This window comes from Girardinichthys multiradiatus, chromosome 7 (assembly GCF_021462225.1).
Source record: "Girardinichthys multiradiatus isolate DD_20200921_A chromosome 7, DD_fGirMul_XY1, whole genome shotgun sequence".
Lineage (NCBI taxonomy): Eukaryota > Metazoa > Chordata > Actinopteri > Cyprinodontiformes > Goodeidae > Girardinichthys > Girardinichthys multiradiatus.
This window is the reverse complement of record NC_061800.1, coordinates 36,613,639-36,632,931: the sequence shown is the minus strand read 5'-3', so window position 1 is coordinate 36,632,931 and position 19,293 is coordinate 36,613,639. Positions and strand designations below refer to the sequence as shown.

General features: G+C 37.2%; 1 protein-coding gene and 2 long non-coding RNA genes across 3 annotated transcripts in view; 2 read left to right on the top strand and 1 right to left on the bottom strand.

Moving 5' to 3' along the window:
• The window catches only part of lrp1bb (low density lipoprotein receptor-related protein 1Bb), a 471,544-nt gene that overhangs the window by 257,941 nt on the left and 194,310 nt on the right, over positions 1-19,293 (bottom strand). The window lies entirely within an intron of this gene.
• On the top strand, positions 8,632-16,406 carry LOC124871131. The gene is made up of 3 exons (XR_007038957.1): positions 8,632-8,782; positions 11,125-11,329; positions 13,937-16,406. It is a non-coding gene; the product is annotated as an uncharacterized LOC124871131 (long non-coding RNA).
• Positions 16,404-17,416, top strand: LOC124871130. The gene is made up of 2 exons (XR_007038956.1): positions 16,404-16,471; positions 17,266-17,416. It is a non-coding gene; the product is annotated as an uncharacterized LOC124871130 (long non-coding RNA).

The following is a 19,293-nucleotide window of genomic DNA, read 5'->3' as shown; positions in this document are numbered from 1 at the left end:
GATATTAATAACTTCAACTACTGCAATGTTTAATGATCTGATTGAATATGTGAAACAACTGACTAAAATAACAATGACGTTTTTTAACAGGTGATGATCATCCAGGAGGAATGCAGTGTTCTAGGAAATGCAGTTAATTTATTAACAAAAAAATGTTCTTCAACAGGTGGAAGCTGGAGAAATAACATCACAATGTGTGTAAGTTTTGTTGACTAATCATTGGTTGGATCCACGAGACATTATGTGCACAGACCAAATGACCAAAAACAACCCAAGACCAAATGACCAAGGTTCTGACTGACTTATGAACATCACTGACCTGACAATGATAACCTGACACTTCTCCTGACTGGACGGACCCAAAAGACAACACCTTCAAGGTGGACCCCACAAACACCACCTTATTGATCCTTGGTGGATAAAAAAGAATTGAAGCATTCAAAACAGACCTAGTGGAAACAAAAGGGGTTATGAGAAAACAATGTGCATTTAAAAAAATATAAAAAGAAAATTACAGGTCCTTCTCAAAATATTAGCATATTGTGATAAAGTTCATTATTTTCCATAATGTCATGATGGAAATTTAACATTCATATATTTTAGATTCATTGCACACTAACTGAAATATTTCAGGTCTTTTATTGTCTTAATACAGATGATTTTGGCATACAGTTCATGAAAACCCAAAATTCCTATCTCACAAAATTAGCATATTTCATCCGACCAATAAAAGAAAAGTGTTTTTAATACAAAAAACGTCAACCTTCAAATAATCATGTACAGTTATGCACTCAATACTTGGTCGGGAATCCTTTTGCAGAAATTACTGCTTCAATGCGGCGTGGCATGGAGGCAATCAGCCTGTGGCACTGCTGAGGTCTTATGGAGGCCCAGGATGCTTCAATAGCGGCCTTTAGCTCATCCAGAGTGTTGGGTCTTGAGTCTCTCAACGTTCTCTTCACAATATCCCACAGATTCTCTATGGGGTTCAGGTCAGGAGAGTTGGCAGGCCAATTGAGCACAGTGATACCATGGTCAGTAAACCATTTACCAGTGGTTTTGGCACTGTGAGCAGGTGCCAGGTCATGCTGAAAAATGAAATCTTCATCTCCATAAAGCTTTTCAGCAGATGGAAGCATGAAGTGGTCCAAAATCTCCTGATAGCTAGCTGCATTGACCCTGCCCTTGATAAAACACAGTGGACCAACACCAGCAGCCGACACGGCACCCCAGACCATCACTGACTGTGGGTACTTGACACTGGACTTCTGGCATTTTGGCATTTCCTTCTCCCCAGTCTTCCTCCAGACTCTGGCACCTTGATTTCTGAATGACATGCAGAATTTGCTTTCATCCGAAAAAAGTACTTTGGACCACTGAGCAACAGTCCAGTGCTGCTTCTCTGTAGCCCAGGTCTGGGGAATGCGGCACCTGTAGCCCATTTCCTGCACACACCTGTGCACGGTGGCTCTGGATGTTTCTACTCCACACTCAGTCCACTGCTTCCGCAGGTCCCCCAAGGTCTGGAATCGGCCCTTCTCCACAATCTTTCTCAGGGTCCGGTCACCTCTTCTCGTTGTGCAGCGTTTTCTGCCACACTTTTTCCTTCCCACAGACTTCCCACTGAGGTGCCTTGATACAGCACTCTGGGAACAGCCTATTCGTTCAGAAATTTCTTTCTGTGTCTTACCCTCTTGCTTGAGGGTGTCAATAGTGGCCTTCTGGACAGCAGTCAGGTCGGCAGTCTTACCCATGATTGGGGTTTTGAGTGATAAACCAGGCTGGGAGTTTTAAAGGCCCCAGGAATCTTTTGCAGGTGTTTAGAGTTAACTCGTTGATTCAGATGATTAGGTTCATAGCTCGTTTAGAGACCCTTTTAATGATATGCTAATTTTGTGAGATAGGAATTTTGGGTTTTCATGAGCTGTATGCCAAAATCATCCGTATTAAGACAATAAAAGACCTGAAATATTTCAGTTAGTGTGCAATGTATCTAAAATATATGAATGTTAAATTTTCATCATGACATTATGGAAAATAATGAACTTTATCACAATATGCTAATATTTTGAGAAGGACCAGTATGTTCTGTTATATTGATCAGTAGTATAACAGCTAGGTCATTTCCAGACATTTATAATGTGTATAAGTGAATGTCCTTAGTTCCTGACTAACAGCACAGCAATAGTCATAGGTGTTAGTGTTGTGTCCATAGCTGTAACGTGTCATGATGATCATGAGTCATGTGTAATATCACCTGTGCTCCAACTTATAGCATTAATGTGTTTAGCCATGTTTGTCCACTTCAGCAACGTCACAAATGATCCAAACTTTTACCTCCTCCAGGGGTCTACCTTACAGTTCGAAGACCACATCGACTGGACCACATTGACAGCTAGCTTGGACCTCGCCAGTACGGTACAAAACAGCGCAGCTTGATGCAGTCCACTGATGGTCACATAATTCATCCTCATATATTGTTCCAAGTCGGTCTCTAGGCTCTCCAGAACAATAATCTGTTTGTTCTTTTCTTCATGTTTAAGTCTCAAAGATTTGACCTCATCAATCAAGACCAGGGTAATCTTCTGGTGCAGTTGGATTGTTGCAATTTCCTATGACAATCCAGCAATCTCTCGATATCCTCAAGATCCTCTGAGGAACAGATTTTCTTGGGTCCCATTCTCATATAATGTTTTGGTTTTTTCTTTTTTAATTTAGTCTTTTTTTCTTCATTAACTTTTTTTTTTGGCCTAAGTGAACTAGTGAAATGGCAGACACGCCACACCAACATGATGCAACTCCCTCTGCACATGCATACAATAAATGCTTAATTTGCCTCCCCAGACTAGGTAACACATTGACAGCATCTGGATAGCACAAGACCAACTTTAAATTGACAAAAATATTGTGATGTTTTAATGAACTAAGAAATTAAGACAAGATATTTTGTTCTCCCTGCTGTTTCATTTGTTTCAAATAATGTTGTACTCTGACTGGAGATTTGGGCAAGTTCAGGTGAATAACAATTTTCTAGTAGCCATTCCTGAATTATGAAGATCAACACATGTGCATGTTCTCTTGTGTGTATGTTTTTGGTATTTTTTTAAGATGGGATAGGAGAGACACTAAGTAATAGATTAGTAATTATAGATCCCCATACTGTAATTTACTTAAAACATTAAAGTAGAAATTAAAAAACAAAGCTTCAGTTACTTTACATTTATTGGTAACAATCATTCTGGCATCAGTAGTTTTGTGCAGAAGCAATTATTTTCCTGACTTAAATGTACACAAATGTTTGGTTTTTTTACATTATTGAGTGCAATATTATGCTACTGAGTCTTTCTACACATCTTCACTCTGAATGCGAATGAATTTGGAGGTGACTATATATTGTGAAACAATAGCAGTCTCAGAGTGAACTACTTTAAGAGGCCTTGGAAGGAACAGCAGGGGGAGAAAGCTCTGTGTACTTTGTCTGCAGTGTTGTCAAGAGAGGTTTTGATGGACACAGAGTTGAATGTGAAATGACAGAGCTTTCATTTCTGGTGCAGGCGTTTCATCTGAATGATTGAGAAAAAAACAAAGAAAAACTAAAATGTAAATGCCCGGTAACCTTTCAGCTACATTGGTTGGAGAGGCTGCTTTGACATTTATGCATAAATACATCTGTGCTCCTGTGGTGAAAAGATGTTTTCAGTACAAAAAACCTGAAGCCTGATGAACTTGAAAAAGAATGTTAAGGAAAATATTTCTGAACTGTATGCTGCTTGTCACTCTGCACATACAAATTATGTGGCATTAATTATGTCATGGCTATTCTAAATTAATAATTACTTTTGACATGTACAAACATCCTTTAGAGATGTAACATTTTGGATTAAATTATTTTAAAATGACAAGTAAAATTTAACTCTATAATCTTTATTAGTTGTATTACAACTGTGTAATGATAAGTCCTAATTAAGGCCACACAAAGCCACTTTTTTGGGGAGAAATTGTTTTATTATTTAAAACAATATATAATTCTTGATCAACCTAAATCTAATATTTGAATATGTTGTCAATCCAAATTAGTCTAGTGTTGGTGTTTTTTTTCCTCTTTTGTAGGTATTAATGTCCCACTATTTAAAAAGAATTTACTGTTTATTCACATGAAAACTGGAATGATTTTGTGTCAAAGCGTTGCATTTCGCCTGCTTATTAGAAAAATAGAAACCTGCTTATTGCTATGGTATTCCTGCGGTGCTATCAGTTGTGTGCAAACAAGCCTTCAACAGTTTTCAAAAGGTCCTATGATTTATTAGTTGTTAAGTGCCGGTTCATGTTTTAAGTACTAATGGTTATGGTTTTGCTGTTCGAGCCTTTGTTTTTCTCTGTAAGATTAAAGTACACCCTGTTTCAAATTGCACTAAAAATAGTAGTTTTTGATACTGCTTATTGGAGAGATATTCCTTATTATTTTTTTCCCCGTTCCATCCCACCAGGATAGAAAGCCAAATTTTAAGTTTGGGTTTTAGTCATTTTGATTTCCACTGTGCTAATTGATCCTTGATTCATTATTTTAAATTGATCAACTTAGAATAATAAATAAAGCCAGCCTATTTGAGAAGAAAACATGTAGACACAGAAATGTTTGAGATATGAAGCAGATTACAAATTAAGTCAATTTCCTCAAGTACAGCAGTTTCTTTGATTAAATTAACAATTCAAACCAGGTTAAAACAGGAAGTGTGATTAATGCGGAATTAAGAGCTTAGAAAAGACTGCATTTAACATTGTCTATTTTAATTAATTGTTAGCATTTCTTTGAGAATCTAAATAAACCTAAGGTAATGATTGTGCAGTAAAAAAAATACATAAATAGAATTTACAAAGTTTAATTTATCGTGTTGCTTGTGCAAACTGTGTGATTGCACAGGGGTTTACACAAGGTTAGGGTGATGGCAAAGAGGCCTTCCAACCTCAAAGTTCATTACCATAGATAAATCAAAGAAATACCACTGGAAACATGCAATTGTAAGATGGGTTTTTCGAGAGTGGTTATCAAAACTGATTCTCTTTGAATTGCCAAAAACAAAATTCTTAGTTAAATAAAACATAATTTACAGTCTAAATCTGGGAGGGCAATGAAGAATTTGGGTTAATTATAGGCCATTATTTGGATAAGATCAATGACCCCATTTCCTCTGAATCTGAATGCAACAGCTTCTTTAGTTTTCCATTAATTGGTTTGTAGAGTGCTAGCCCTGGCATTAGGTGGAGTAGATTATCAGAAAACACTCCACTTGTTTTGTTTAGTTTGATTCTAATTACTCACTCAAATCCATACTCTTGTTTATAAACTACATTAGAAAAGCCAGCACAAAATAAAAATCACTTGGTACATGATTAACTCCAAATAAATATTTGCTGTCACCAACATTTAGGTCTGTGCCCAGATGTTTTCCTTAACTACAGCCAACTAAGTACGGATGCGAAATTGATAAGTGTCACCATGATGAGTTTTGAACAGTGCCATGAAAAAGAAATTGCTCTCCTGCAGACTTAATTTTTGTTTTGCATTACTGTTAATATCCTAAGATAACCTGAGTAAATATAAAATGTTTTCAAATTAAGATTTCATTCGTAGGGTAAAAAGATATCCAAAACATTTGGCTTACAGCAGTATGAAAAAGTCACCTAGATATTTTGTTAAAAAATGTAATACAGGACTTTATGTTCTTTCTGGTGTTTTTGGACCTGGGAACTCTCCCATGGAGGCCATTTTCACCCAGTTTCCTTCTTATTGTTAAATCATGAGCAATTATCTCAATTGAGCCATGTGAGGTCTGTAATCCTTCAGATCTTGTTCTGGGTTGTTTTCTGATCTCCTGGATGAATGGTCAATGCACTCTTAGATACATTGTGGTAGAAGTCCTGGGAAAGCTCACCAAGATTCCATGCGTTTTCTCCCTTTAAATTTAAACAATTATTTTAAAACCACGTTCTGTATTTACTTAGGTTCTTTCTTCATTCTAATATCTTTGTTTGATATTAAAATTTATTTGATGATCTGAAAAATTTAAGTGTGACAAAAAGACAAGGAAAAGAGAAGTAATATGTAAGGAGGTAAATACCTATTTCACTGCACTATACAAAGGACACAAGCGTGTAATTCTTATATTGGTATATTATCACTGGCAACTATTTTTCATTAAATAGATGAAGAGTATCACAACCCATAAGCCCACGTGCTCCCCTCTTCTGGCAGCGATAAACCTTGAAATGTATACCTCAGGAGTGTTACTTAAATGTATCCATTATTTGTCTCTGCTTTGTGTTGGTTCATTGTGAGCCCATCCTGGGTTTCACAATCACACTTCTCAGATCTCAGACTAACCAAGCCTGAATGCTTTTCAGAAGGAACCAGGAAATCCTGTAGAACAAACACCTGCCCAGGGTTGCGGAGCAGACCCCTTCCACTAATGTGGCCACATTCGCTTGCTTACATAAACACCCATCACAGTAAAAAGGATGTGACTAGTAATAATGCTAAGAGGAAACCGTTACTTCGTTTTAAAATTTTCAGTGTTTGACAGGTGGGTCAAAAACAAATGCTACTACAGTTATACTAGTTTACCTTTTCTCAAGCTTGTGTGTGGGCCCTGTGATACCTGTGCATTTTTATTCATCATGAGGTAGGGAAACTTGCTTACTTCCCTGTTGTGAAGCAGTAATCAAATGTCTACATGCTGGGCTAAAGATATTCAAAGCTAATCCTTATATCTGCTCAGAGACGCCAGATGATGAGCTTTCCCTCTTGGCAAACAGAGAGCTATGGGGATTGAATATCTGGAACTGAGCCTGCTTTTTACATATCTAAGCTACCTTTGCATGCATGAGTCAGTTGTAAAGTGCTTGTTGTATCTTTGCCACTGTAATCTAGAAATATACTATATTTTGGAGACAGCAAGCATTAAGTTCTTTGAAAAAGATTTTTTGTTTTTGAATAGGTCACTTCTTTTAAGGAATACACATACATTAACCATAAATGCAAAGGAAAATCAACATGTCATCCTCCATATTTATTGGCACTGCTAATAAAGACTGCTGGTAAAAGAAAGTGTCACATAAATTAGTGAAATGAGTATGACTTCCTAACACCACATTGTAGTGTTCATGTGTTAAAACTGCCTTCCACAGCACTATGAAACAACACATTTCTCCTCTATTGACTAAATGGTGTTAAGAAGTCATGCTTATGTGATATGTGTCAGGCTAGCTTTCTTGGTTACTATAAGAAGTGCCTATCCAGGTGGTGGTGACAACTGCTTCTGTAAAGGTAAAATTAACTTTTTTAAATTCTTTTTTTTGTTTTGTTTGTTTTTATCAGCTGCAATACAACATAGAATTTTGTCCTTTTAAGTATCCAAGCATTTTGCATAAATATAACAAAATATGTACAAAATACAGCAAGAAACAATATATCATATTGTGTTTTGGTTGCCAGATGTGACACAGTAGGAATGGGTCTTATTGAGAATGTAAGAAGGTAGCTTGCTACATTAGTCATATGCCCTCGTCACACTATTGTATGCCTACCCTACGTTTTAGTTTTGCACAAAGGTACTCTATGTTTGTTTGTGTTAATCATGCTCCAGCAATGCCTTCCCATATATCTGACAATGTAACATGTTCCTATGATCCCAAGTTGTCATTTATGGTTTTTTGATGTGTCAAAATATTCTAGCGAATTAGTCACAACCCAGATACACCACATATATCCAACAAATGTGGTCAAAATCCCACAAATATGGTTGAAATCTCACAAATGTAGTCAAAATTTTACCTTTTGCCCCATATATAAATATGTCTAGTAAAATTATGCCTGTACACAAGATCTCATCCATAAAACATTGTGGTGACAACATTATGCTGTGGGGATGCTTTTGCTCAGAAAGGACTGGAAAAATTAGCAGAGTTAAAGAGAAAAAGGATAAGCTAAAACAGAGCAACCATAGGAACCATTACACTTCACAATGATGTGCTAATTTGTTCTAAGTCTATCACATAACATTCCCATAAAATACAATGAGCTTTGTGGTTGTAACATAGCAACATATGTTAAGGTTAATCAGGTATAGATACTTTTGCAAGGCACTGTATACAGCAAGATCACTTTCAAAAACTGTTCTGTGAGGTGGCCATAAAGGTAAACCTTTCTCCAAGCTACCTATGAAAGTTAACTTAGTGTAGTAACTGGCTAATCAAGTTAGAGTTGTGTATTACAACTTTAGGCCAAGCAAAAAAAAACTGTTAGGCTTAAAGATTGAATAATTCAACAATACATGAGCAGCTCTGATTCAAAACGATGGGATTTATCTCTTTACCATGATTCTGTCAGTCAATATGTTTTGATTTAACAGAATGTGATTCAATATTTATAAATTGTGCCCACAAGAAAGAAACCTGCAAGCTGTATTTAAATGCCAGTCACAGTGCATAATTTTCTGAGGTAGTGGTTGGCAACAACTGTTCAAGAGCTACTGCCCAAGTCCAAATCTGATCAAATGGGCTGTACCATGCTTTTTTCTAATAGTATGTTTTAACAATATTATCCATCTAATCTGTCCATAGTTTCCTGCTTATCTAAGATCGGGTCACAAAGGTCATTGGTCTATGACGAAAACCCTGGGAAACATCTAAAGACAACCAGGAAGCATCCTAGATGTCCAAATGACCTCAACTGACTACTCCAAACACCCCCACAATGATGGAGCTCTTTACCCTTTCGCTAAGGGTGAGTGAAGCCACCGTGCAGTGGAAGATAATTCACCCAACTAATCTTATTTTAGTCATGAACCATATTTCATGAGCACAAGTAAGTTTTGGAACGCTGACCGAGTTGTAACTCTACAGATTTGATTTTTGGCTCTGCTTTTTCTTTAAAACGACATACTAGATCAGAACCCACATTGCTGGAGACGAGGCCCAAATAAGTATCCATTCTGCCATCACTTATGAACGGCATCCCTCTCAAAGCCTCTGTACTCCCCTGATCAGACATCCTCCTCTCTACACATATGTGTTCAGATTGTGTCCATTAACAACAAAAACAGGATAGGTGTCAGCCCTGGTGGAGTATGTACATCCTAATTCTTTGTTAAAATGTAAGAATTGCAGTATCACTTAAGTTTTATTACCTAAATATAGATTTCAGTAAAGCTCATACATTAGCTACACTGTTGACAAGGACATCATGGCAGCACAGATTGCTCAAAAACTCTCAGATCTTTTACATTCAGCCACACAGATGGCAGAATATACATGTAGAGTGCTGCTTTGTTCCTTTGCCAGTAATAACAAGGAGTCACACCATGAACAAGAAAACACTGCTCCAAGGCTAACAGTCGGATTGCCCCATCTGGCCTAGTTCTAGCTTCCCTTTAGGGATGGTCATGGCCTTTGTCTTTGAATAGCCTCTCTCCACAATCAAGGCCTACATTTGATGTGGGACCAAATTAAGATGCAAACCCAACACATAAGGTACAATAAATGCCAATTCAAATAATTTAGTTTTTTAGGCATTAGTAAAGAGTTTAACCAATTTCCAGGTCTGTAGCTGGAGTTGATATTATATTGGTTGGCATGATTGGCAGGTCTCATTCCACAGCAGTAAAAATGGGGCAAATATTCTCTGGAGTTTGAACTTTTAAGAGCTCTGCACAGAGAAAAAAAAGTGTCTGTGAGATTACAGTGACATCCTTTATTGACAGGTATTTAAAAAGTTATCTAAAAAGCTTCAGTATGTCAGCTTTGACATGACATGATGCTGCCCATACAAATAGCAGTACAAATACTAAGAAACTGAGAGGTATAGATATGCAAATAATAAATGTAACCCTGTTGCTCAGACTAGGAGCCGAACATGACAGTAAATGTTTGTAATCCTCCACAGTCCAATTTGATAAGAGATTTAAAAACTGGTGCACAGCCAGGCTTCTGACATGCTCTGAAAACTTGGAAACAAAGTCATGGGTGTGGGTGTCAGAATCTGCTGGCAAACAATGAAATTTTAATTCTACCCACTCCTGAGGAAGAAAATCCGCTGTGATGGGATTTGATGACACAAGACTGTTTCCTTGTGTTAGAAAGAGTAATGATATGAGAGACAATATCTTGCCAGACTGTGCAAGAACAAAGTAAAATGCATGAAATATTGATTGCCAGTGTCTGCTCTTGTTTATAAAGCGTGTTGTGGGGTCTGTCTCGAAGTCAATCATAAGCAGTGATACCACAAGACTTGAACGTCTCAAACAGCAACAAGGTGTCTGATTAAGAGTTAAAAAAGGGGCGAGATTGTAACATGTCATACTTTGATAAATTGTTACAAAACACACAACAAATCAACAGACATATCTGAATGCAATACAGAAACAAAACACTATAGAAGATTGCTACCTTATATTCTTCGGTAAAGTGGCTGCAGCATGGTGACGTAACATAATAAAGAAGCAGTACTCATTGCAGTGTGGCAGAGTAGAGGAAAACAATCACTTTGACCACTTACGGCAAATGTTCCATCCATTAGAGGGGCAAAAATTTAATAAATATGCTAATAGGTTACAGTACAAGGCTGGCTGAGCACTTTTAACCTGCCAAAAGAAGAAAATAATCTCGGTATTTATTCTAAGCTGTATTCATGGCCAGTCATTTTACAACAGGAGCATCACTTATCATCGGCTCCTTCAAGCAGGAGAAAGGAGTTTGTTTGGGTTGCTATAATGAAAAGTTAATCAACTGAGATAATTGACTGTTGTTCAGAAACAAGGGGGTGGGGAAGAGGCATCCTCTTCTTCTTCCATCAGCTGCTCCTTTTGGGATCTGCACAGCAGATCCTTTCCCACCATCTCACCTTATACTGAGCATCTTTCTCTTTCACCCCAACCCATCGCATATCCTCCTTTTACTGCATCCATGAATCTTCCTCACTTTATCATCTCCCCTATCAGCTCCATATTCAAAATCCTTTATCCAATTTGTCCATTTTCCCTTCTCTGCACATGAACAAACCATCACAGGGTTGCCTCTTTAACTTTGTCTTAACTTTGTCTTTAACTCTTTAATTTTGCCCCCATGCAGCCACATGAGACTTGGCTTTGCTTGTCGGATGTTCTGGATTCTGTCGAGTACCACCGGATCGCTGCACTCTCATGGCAGAGGGATGGCGAGTTTATCCAACTAAATGTACTTTGCCTTGCTGGCTGTTCCTATCTGGGAGTTCCCCGTTTAGGACGCCATGGTGGAGGACTTGCTGCTGTGTTTAAGGACAGACACACATGCAGAGGTATGCAAACTGGAAACTACACTTCTTTCGAGCGGCTAATGCTTAAGGTTGGCTCTTCTAACATGTTTTACTGTGTGTTAATTTATCAACCACCTGGTCCTACTGGGATATTTTTAAAAGATTTTGCTGACTTTTTATCTTCCATTATTAAGTTGGAAAAGGTTTTAATTCTTGGGGATTTCCATATTGATGATGCTTCTTCAAGCTCAGCAGCTGAACTTTTGTCAATATCTGATTCTTATAACTTTGTCCAGCATGTCCTTGGACCTACCCATATAAAAGGTCATACATTGGATCTTGTTTTTTCTTTGAGCCTGAATATCAACAATGTGTTGGTGGAAGTTGTACACATAAATGATCATAGTTGTGTCTCTTTTGACCTTAATATAAGCTCTAAGCAAATATTCCCTCAAATAAAAACTCAAAGACGCATAATAACTGAGACTTCTAGTGAGAGTTTCTCTGTTATGATTAAAAAGGATCTGATCCCTGATGGAATTGACGTAAATACTCTTATCCAGTGCTTTAACAAAGAATGCTCCTCCATCTTGGATCAAGTAGCACCTATTAAAACCAGTGCTATCTCTCAGAAAAAGGTATGCCACTGGATAAATGAGCCAATTTTAAACCTAAGGAGAATGTGCCGCAAAGTTGAGCGATTATGGAAGAAATCTAAACTTGAAGTACACAGGCTCTATCTTAGAGATCTAATATCCTCCTTAAATAAAATTATGAAAAAGGCCAGAGCTGAATATTTTTCTAGACTCATATCAACAAATAAGAGAAATCCCAAAGTTTTGTTTGATACTATTAAATTTTCTGTTGATAAAATTAAAGAAATAAACTCCAAACTCTCCCCAAAGCCAGCTTGTTGTGCTGTCGAGGCACCACGTTATTCTTGGTGTACTTTCACACCCGTCACATTTGATGATATGGCGGCACTTTTGGATAAAATGAAGCCCTCTTCCAGCCCTTCAGATGTTCTCCCCACCAAGCTTTTTATCAGGGTCTTTGACAAAATTGGTCCTTGGGTTGTAAACTTGTTTAATGTTTCCTTCCTGACTGGAGTCGTCCCCAGCTTTTTTAAACATGCTATTGTGGAACCAAAGCTTAAAAAACCTAATTTGGATCCAACACTACATACAAATTATAGGCCAATTTCTAAACTTCCTTTCATGTCAAAGCTTATTGAGAAGGCAGTTGCTGTCCAACTTACAACCTACTTGGAAACAAACAACATCTATGACCGTTTCCAATCTGGTTTTTGTAAAATGCATTCCGCTGAAACAGCACTACAGTTTTGGTCTTATGAGACCTCTCCTCAGCTTTTGACACAGTTAATCATGATATCCTGATAAACAGACTGAGGGATGTGGTTGGCATGTCTGGGTCTGTTCTAAAGTGGTTCTCATACTACACATCTGGTAGGACTTTTAGTGTTTGCAAATCAAATTATGTCAGAATCTACCGAACTGCTATGTGGAGTTCCCCAGGGCTCTGTGCTGGGACCTATTCTGTTTTTACTTTACATTCTTCCCTTAGGTCCGATAATTAAAAGGTTTAACGATGTTTATTATCATCTTTTTGCCGATGACATTCAGCTGTACTGCTCCTTTAAGCCTACCGAGGCACACAAACGGTCTTCTTTGATCGGCTGCTTAACAAACATTAAGCAGTGGTTAAACAATAATTACTCAGAAAAAACAGAGACCTTGATTATTGCACCGGACAGTGCTGTGTCTGAAATTAAACAAAATTGGGTGATCTAACACTCTCACAAAAAGATAGCCTCAGTAATTTAAGTGTCATATTTGATCAAGCCCTCTCCATTGAGCATCATTTAAAACAAATTGTAAAGACCTGCTTTTTCCAATTAAGAAACATCTCGAAACTTAGATCTATAGTTTCCCCGATTGAACTAGAGATAATAATACATGCGTTTGTCTCTACACGACTGGATTATTGTAATGGTGTGTTTTAATGAGAAGGGGCTTGCCTGTTTTTAGGTCGTCCAAAACTCTGCTGCGAGATTACTAACTCGCTTAAACCAAAGAACCCATATAACCCCTGTTTTAAAGTCGCTGCACTGGCTTCCTATTAGATGGAGATTTCATTTTAAAATTCTAGTTTTAACTCTCAGAGCTTAACATGGTGAGGCTCCTTTATACATTTCTGATTTGATACAAAGATATAACTCCTGTCGCAGTTTAAGGTCATCAAATCAAAATCTTTTAATGATTCCTCACACCCGTTTCAGAACTCGAGGTGACCGATCTTTCCAGGCTGTTGCCCCCAGGCTGTGGAATGCACTGTCTACTTCCTTGCGAAGTTTGGACTCAGTGGATGATTTTAAAAAGCAGCTGAAGACATTTTTATATCAAGAAACGTTTAGATAGACTTGAGCTTATGATATGCATTTATAATTGTACTGTGTTTTTATTCTGTACTGTTTACTGCCTTATTCTGTTGTGTTATTCTGTTGTGAAGCACTTTGTGACATCCTGTCAGCGAAAACGTGCTATACAAATAAATTTTACCTTATTTTACTTTGTCTGAATATAACAAACCAGGATGAATGACAGATCATTGGCCTTATTTTGTTTTCAGATACAAAAAATGACTCCTGACCCAGCTGTCCTCGGTTCGAGTCTCAAACCCGGAGACCTATGCTTCCTGTTCCTGCTCTCTCTAAACTACTTTACCTACTTTTCAAAAAATAACAAAAATAAAGGCCAACAGTGCCACTAAAAAAAAAAAAAAGTAAAATCAACACATCATGCTCCAACCTAAGGAAATTTAACAGCAGGTGAGAAATAATGTAGCTGATATCTGTCAGATTTTGGAACTGCAGCAAACCACATTAAGAGGCATTATCTACAAATGATTAAAAAGGGAAACAATGGTGACCCATCACAGGAGTAGCTGGCCCACCAAAATTGCTCAAAGAGTGCAATGGCAACTCCTCCAGAAGGTTACAAAAGATCAAGAACAACATCTGAAGCTAGGAAGACCTCACTTGCCTTAGTTAAGGTCAGTGTGCATGATTTACCAATTAGAAAGAGACAGGGCAAAATGGACATCCATGGGAGAGTTCTGATACAAAATCCACTACTGATGAAAAAGAGTACAATGATCCAAAGCACACCAGGAAGTCCAACTATAATGGCTCAAAAAAGGCAGAATGAAGATTTTATAGTAAACTAGTCAAAGATAGGACTTAAATCAAAATTGAGATGCTGTGGCATAACCTTAAACAGGGTGCTCATGCTCAAAAACCTTCCAAAGTGATTGAATTGAAACAAGGAGTAGGCCAAAATTCCTACACAGCGATGTAAAAGACACATTTGCAGTGATTTCCAATTCTTCACCGTAGCTGTTTCCACAAAGGCTGGCACAACCAGTTTGTTTTTTGTTTTTTTTACACAAGGCCATGTTGGTTTTGATAGATTTTTCTCTTTGATAAATTAAATCATCCTTTCAAAATGAGGTACTGTTTTTGTTGCAAATTTTGGTTTTAGTCTGGTTAGTCTTTATATGTTATTTGTCATATGTCATAACTAATGCAGAATCTCTTAAATAAGGTTATATCTTTGAGGTATATAGCATTTGTTTATACATACCACTAGTAATTTCTCCTAACACCAAAGCCCAGCACAAACAGTGAAGAGAGAAATCAGGGTATGACACACTTCTCCACTGTGTTGAAAACCTCAAAATCAGAGCCCATAGAGGTGTAATGGAACCATACTCAGCAGCAATAACTACGGCGACTGTAGCGCTACAGTGAGCAGTGAAGTAGGTCCTTCACAGGGAGTGTAAAATCCAGCACAGACAAGATCAGTTTCACAGAACACTATATTATAATAGGGGTTATTGTATGTGAACAATGATGGAATCAAGTGCTTACAGTGAATTTGGACAGCAACCTTTGTTGTCTGAACTGGCTCCTCTAAGACTGAAATCTGAATAAAGCATAAAACATAAACTATTTTTCATATTGTAACTGACCTGCTCCCTAATTAAACATGTTTCCTTAGCTCCACGCTTCGCTTGTTCTGCAGTATAAATGTCAAGTACTCATGAGCTAAAACCATATCAGTTTGTTAATGATCAATGCGATTTTTTTCCGGCAAGTTTAGCCTGATTTGCTTGTCAATGTGTTGTTTAAATGTTAGTCGAAATAAACATGTGAACTACATCATGTTTTTGACACCTTTTTCATGTATATTGCACTCCTTTATTATATGATTATATATTGTCTAAGTACAGGTTTGTTAAAACTAAGAGAGAAAAGGTCTCCATAGATTTCCTTCTGTGGACAAACATGAGCCATTTGGAGCATGCTGAAATGCATGCTCGAGTATTCTTATTATTTTTTGCTCAGTTGAACTCAGTTTACAACTGTCTGCTCAGAAGAGAGGTTAGGTGGTGAAAATAAAGAATAGTCATTTCTTACCAGGTATTTTTTTTGGAGCAGTCACTGTAAAATACAATTTTACTGTTATTTTGAAACAGAAAAAACTGGTAAAGCAGTTCACATTTTAAACAGACTAATAGACCTGTTCTGAATATTATCATTATAAATTAGGACAAACAAATATTTCAATTAAGCTCTTTTGATGAAATTTAAGTTTCTTTAATCATGTGAACTGCATAGTTATCTGTAATGTATTTAAATGTTCATGAAACTCGAGAAAAAGACAATGCTATACTAACATCCCTTACCTGTCATGCTCTGCCCTTTTGTTTACCTTTTCATTTATAGGTGTTTTTGTTGTTTACTTCTGTCGGTTTTTACCTTCTAGCTTCTTGTGTTCATTTTAGTTCATTTCTTTATCTGTGTTCCCTGGGTTTTGTCATTTTGTAGTGTTTCTTAAGTTTCTGTCCTCATGTTTGTTTTTCTCCCTCAGCAGCCCAGTCTCGTTAGTGTAATCAGTCACACTTCCCTCAGTTCCCCTGCAACCCGGTTCCACACCTGTTTCATGTGCCATCTGATTACCTGTCACTCATTTTCATTGGTTCACACTCCTCTTCCCTCAGTATATATGTTTGGTTATTTTCATTGTTCCTCGCTTGGTCCTCCTGTTTACTTCCATGCTGATCCCTGTTCCTTGTCATTTTTTTGAACCTTTGGAAACTCGTGTAAGTTGATCTATATTGTTATTAAATTGATCTAGCCATGAAAAAGAACCCACGGTGTAATTTTTGGAAATGCCCTTTATTTGAATTTGAGTCATAAAATGTAATGAGGCAAGTTATGTGGAAGGGTGTTACTTGGATTAAAATGTTAAACAGAATACATTTCTTTCAATCATTGGTATTGCTCTCCTAACTACTATTGAAATAAAAAAAATAGAAAAAACTTGAAAAAGAAAAATGTCAATGACTTGAATTTTCAATTTAATTATTCCTAATGTAAGACTTAAGATTGACCTTTAAGCAGCTAATGGCACAGATCTTTCATTCAAATCTTAAATACATCTAATGGCACAGATGCAAATGTCAATTAGTTGTATGAAATATTTAGAAATACAGAAGAAACACACCGAGCGACACAGATAATTATACTCATGTTTCCATTTGATTAGCTTCTCAGTGTGATTTGCTCTGTGAACTGACACTGATACTTTGAGATAAATATAAAAAAGAAGCATTTGCTCGCATGTAAGATCACAGCTCAAATTTTGGATCAGAAAAAATTGGGCCTGTTATGTGCAAACATTTTTCTTTCCCAAGTCACCAAATGTTAGCGGGAAACCTTGGCATCAGTTTTAAAAGTTCAGATGTAGGTCAGTTCTCGCCCAGAGCTTGGTTAAGTAAGTTCAATGTGACAGCTTGGTAATGAGACTATCAAGCCAACCACTGAGTAATTGGTTTTAATAAAAAAAATTTGATTGTGAAAATTTTAAATGCATTTGTTTGTTTTTTACTTTTAGAGACGGGCCTGAAGATATCACAAGAAGTCTGCCAACTAACTTTTATGTTTATTTAGGACTGACATTTGTATTCTTCAATGCAACGAGCAGAGATTCAGAAATTCAGAGCTCCCACAGCGCAGCTGGTAGCTTACGATTAAAAATGAGTCTGCTGGAGGTGAGCAAAAAGAGTTTGATGGTTTTCCATATGGGTACCTTCATATCAAGGCCTCTTGGGATGCTCACCATGTATATTCATAAGAGGTGGGCAAAAAAGGGAGGGAAAGGTTTTAAGAGAACAAGCTGGTTCCCTTCAACTTCTCTCTGGTGACCTCGATTTTTACTGCTTCACTGAGTTTGATCTGTCTATGTCCTGAGCTGTATTTCTTGCTTAGGGAACTTCCTAAGGAATGTTGGAATAATACAATGTGAAACAAAAATACAGAGCATTAAAGAAAACATGACATCTGAAAAAATGAGTAAGAAATCTTTATTCTACAGTATACAATACTTATTCATTTAGTAGGGATATGCACACAGAAAGGTATATTTTACAGGTTTCTAAACTTTTCAAACTCCTTTTTGCACTAAAGAAGAAACACTGAAATATTTCAAAAGTAAACTTAACAATTATTTCCATTACAACTACACATTATGTTCTTTATAAATCTAACACAAAATATAGTCTACAGCAGTATATGCAATATAAGCTGTGAGTTTTAGAACATTTTACAGTAATAAGGTAATATTCTAATCTTAAAAAGCAAATATCATCATATTTTAAACCAATAAAACCTACAAATACTAAAAGTATAAAACATAAATTATAATCTGACTTTAAATTCGATTAAAATAATTTTTTGACAAAAAAGGCCTTGTATTCACATCCCTCTTCAAGATAGGAAGTATCATATACAATTGAAACTATATATTATATATAAGACATATGTATACAAAAAAAAAAAAAAAACACAACTTTTTTTGTCTTCACTTAATGCTGAGTCTGATATTAAATCAGACCATATACAGAGGCTACAGTCCTCGAAGCAGCTGTCCAGAGTTCGAGTCCCAGACCCGGCAACATTTACCGAATGTCTCCCCCTCTCTCTATCCCTCTTTGCTGTATACCTTCTGTCAAAAATAAAGGCCAGTAGTGCTGAAAAAATATCTTTAAAAAAATATCATTTCTATTTGCAAAATGTCAGAATAATGAGTGAAATTATCTTTGAAGTTTGCATACACCTGTTGATGTATTTCAGGGCCCGCTACAAATTCTTCTTATTTATTATATATATAATATATTTTATATATTTAACATCAGAAGATGCTGATACTTCCTTTGCTTCCCCCTTCCACCTGTGTGCCTCAGAAGTCAAGTGAAGATGCAACTGGAGAGACTGAATCGGAATAAGGCTGGAGGTCCAGATCAAGTCAGCCCTAGAGTCCTGAAGGCCTTTGCAGAGCAGCTCTGTGGGATTCTGCAGCACCTCTTCAACCTTAGCCTGGCCCAGAAGAAGGTTCCGGTGTTGTGGAAGACCTCCTGTCTTGTTCTGGTACCAAAATAAAACTCACCCATCAGTCCTCAATGACTATAGACCTGTTGCCCTGACATCCTACATCATGAAGGTCCTAGAGAGACTCCTGTTGGCCCACCTGAGTACGCAAACAATAAACTATCAGGACCCCTTCAGTTTGCTTATCGCTGTGGAGTTGGAGTTGAAGATGCCATCATACACCTGCTTCAACAAACCCACTGTCATCTGAACAAAGCCAGTAGTACTGTGAGGATCGTGTTCTTTGATTTCTCCAGTGCATTTAATTCAATCCAACCTAATTTGCTTTGTCAGAAACTCCAGAAGACTCAGGTGGAGGCCTCAACAATCTCATGGATCAAAGACAACCTGACAAACAGACCACAGTTTGTTAGACTGAAGGGCTGTGAGTCTAACCAGGTAGTCAGGAGCACCACAGGGCACTGTACTCTCACCATTCCTTTTCACTCTGTACACCTCAGACTTCCAGTACAAGACAGACTCCTGTCATCTGCAG